This window comes from Penaeus vannamei, chromosome 43 (genome assembly GCF_042767895.1).
Source record: "Penaeus vannamei isolate JL-2024 chromosome 43, ASM4276789v1, whole genome shotgun sequence".
Taxonomy (NCBI): Eukaryota; Metazoa; Arthropoda; class Malacostraca; order Decapoda; family Penaeidae; genus Penaeus; species Penaeus vannamei.
This window is the reverse complement of record NC_091591.1, coordinates 1,957,208-1,959,707: the sequence shown is the minus strand read 5'-3', so window position 1 is coordinate 1,959,707 and position 2,500 is coordinate 1,957,208. Positions and strand designations below refer to the sequence as shown.

Sequence of the window (2,500 nt, the reverse complement as noted above, 5' to 3'; positions counted from 1 at the left end):
CATCTTCTCCTCCTCCTTGCTCCATTTTTCCCTTCTTGCTCCACCTCCTTGCTCCATCTTCTCCTTGCTCCATTTTTCCCTTCTTCTTGCTCCACCATCTCCTCCTTGTTCCACCTCCTTGTTCCATCTTCTCCTCCTCCTTGCCCCATTTTTCCCTTTTTCTTGCTCCACCTCCTCCTCCTTGCTCCACCATCTCCTCCTTGTTCCATCTTCTCCTCCTCCTTGCCCCATTTTCCCTTCTTCTTGCCCCACCATTTCCTCTTCCTTGCTCCATCTTCTCCTCCTCCTTGCTCCATTTTTCCCTTCTTCTTGCTCCACCATCTCCTCCTCCTTGTTCCATCTCCTCCTCCTTGCTCCATTTTCCCTTTTTCTTGCTCCACCTTCTCCTCCTTGCTCCACCATCTCTTCCTTCTTGCTCCACCTTCTCCTCCTTGCTCCATCATCTCCTCCGTGATACACCATCTCTTCCTTCTTGTTCCATCTTCTCCTCCTCCTTGCTCCATCTTCTCCTCCTACTTGCTCCATTTTTCCCTTTTTCTTGCTCTACCTTCTCCTCCTTGCTCCACCATCTCCTCCTTGTTCCATATTCTTCTCCTTGCTCCACCATCTCCTCCTTGTTCCATATTTTTCTCCTTGCTCCACCATCTCCTCCTTGTTCCATCTTCTCCTTCTCCTTGCTCCACCTCTTTGTTCCATCTTCTCCTCCACCTTGCTCCATCTTCTCCTCCTCCTTGCTCCATCTTCTCCTCCTCCTTGCTCCATCTTCTCCTCCCTCTTGCTCCACCTCCTTGTTCCATCTTCTCCTCCTCCTTGTTTCATTTTCTCCTCCTCGCTCCACTTTCTCTTCCTCCTTGCTCCACCTTCTCCCCCTCTTTGTTTCACCTCCTTGTTCCATCTTCTCCTTCCTCCACTCTCTCCATCTTTTCCTCCTTCTTGTTCCACCTCCTTGTTCTATCTTTTCCTCCTTGTTGCTCCACCTCCTTGCTCCATCTTCTCCTTGCTCTATCTTCTCCTTCCTCCACTCTCTCCATCTTTTCCTCCTTCTTGTTCCACCTCCTTGTTCCATCTTCTCCTTGCTCCACTTTCTCCATCTTTTCCTTCTTCTTGCTCCACCTCCTTGCTCCATCTTCTCCTCCTTGCTCTACCCCCCTGTTCCACTTTCTCCTCCTTGCTCCACCGTCTCCACTTTGTCCATCCTCGGTTATTCGCCTCCATTTCCTCAATTCTTTATTTAGCACGAATTATTGTTATTTTTGTTGTTGTTGCTGTCATTGGTCCTACCATCATCAACATTTTTACTATTTCTACAGCTGTTGTTATAAGGGCGATTATGATATGTTTTTACATCACCTCATTCCTTACAATTACCTTCACTATCAGCATCATCATTTTCATTACGTTTCGCCATCTCTAAACAGAATCATTATCGTCTCCATCACTATTTTTCCCTCTGTCCCTCATTATCATCATAACCTGTATCCATATTGTTTACATTACTGTTACTGTTGTTGATTTGCTGTTGCTGTTCTTGCTTCTGCTGTTGTTGTTGTTGTTGTAGCTGTTGTTGTAACTGTTGTTGTTGCTGTTTTTGTTACTGTTTGTACTCTCAATATTTCCATTATTGTCATTTTTTATTTTCCCTTTATCATCGCCATCACCGTCACCATTATTACTCTCTGCATCATCCTTATTATTACGTTCATCATCATTTTTAATGAAAACTAATCTACTGTCAAAATTAATTAAAACTAAAATAAAATAGAAAGAAAAATAATTACTATTCACTCGTTATATCTCAACACCATTATCATCACCATATCGCCACCACCAATTACTGCTTCCCTAAAAAATAAAAAAATAAAAAAAATAAATAAAAAAGAAAGAAAAAGCAAGGAAAAACATCCGGTCTTCCTAAAAAGAATAAATAAACAAATAAAAAGAGGAAAAAGCATTGGGTCTTTTCCTTAATCTTTCTTCCTCCTCTTCCTCTTCCTAATTCGTCTTCGGATATTCCTTAATTTACCTCCATCATCGGCCTTCCCTCTTTTTACCCATTTCTCAGTTGCTTTCCTTCCTTTTCCATCTATCTTTTCACCTTCTTCTCTGTTTTCTTTTCCTTTATTTATTCATTTTTCTCACTGCCTATTTCTATTTTCTTCTCCCTCTTTTTTCATATTTTCTTTTCTCCACTCTGCGTTTCTCTTTATTCACTCTTCTTTTATCTACGTCTTATTTCCTGTTCTTTTCTCTTTCATTTCATTTTTTTTCTTTTAATTTCTTATTCTCTCGTTCTTCTTCACTGTTCATCTTTTTTCTTTCTTTCTCTGTTTTCCTCTCTATATCAATTCTTTCTCTCTCTCTTCTCCCTCCTTTCTCCACTCACCCTATCCTCTTTCTCCATTCCTTCCTCCCTCTGTGTCCTTCTTCTTCCCTCCCTTCCTCTTTTTACTTCCCCCTTCTCCCTCCCACCCACATCCTCTCTTTTTCTCTTCCCTTTTCC

At 41.8% G+C, this 2,500-nt stretch overlaps 1 long non-coding RNA gene across 1 annotated transcript in view; it reads right to left on the bottom strand.

Moving 5' to 3' along the window:
- The window catches only part of LOC138860745 (uncharacterized), a 2,942-nt gene that overhangs the window by 387 nt on the left and 55 nt on the right, over positions 1 to 2,500 (bottom strand). Inside the window, exons 1-2 of the long non-coding RNA XR_011398393.1 lie at positions 1,054 to 2,500; positions 1 to 942 (exon numbers count right to left, since the gene is read on the bottom strand). The exon at positions 1 to 942 is cut by the window's left edge and continues 387 nt beyond it; the exon at positions 1,054 to 2,500 is cut by the window's right edge and continues 55 nt beyond it. This is a non-coding gene — a long non-coding RNA (uncharacterized lncRNA). The remainder of the gene's footprint in view (positions 943 to 1,053) is intronic.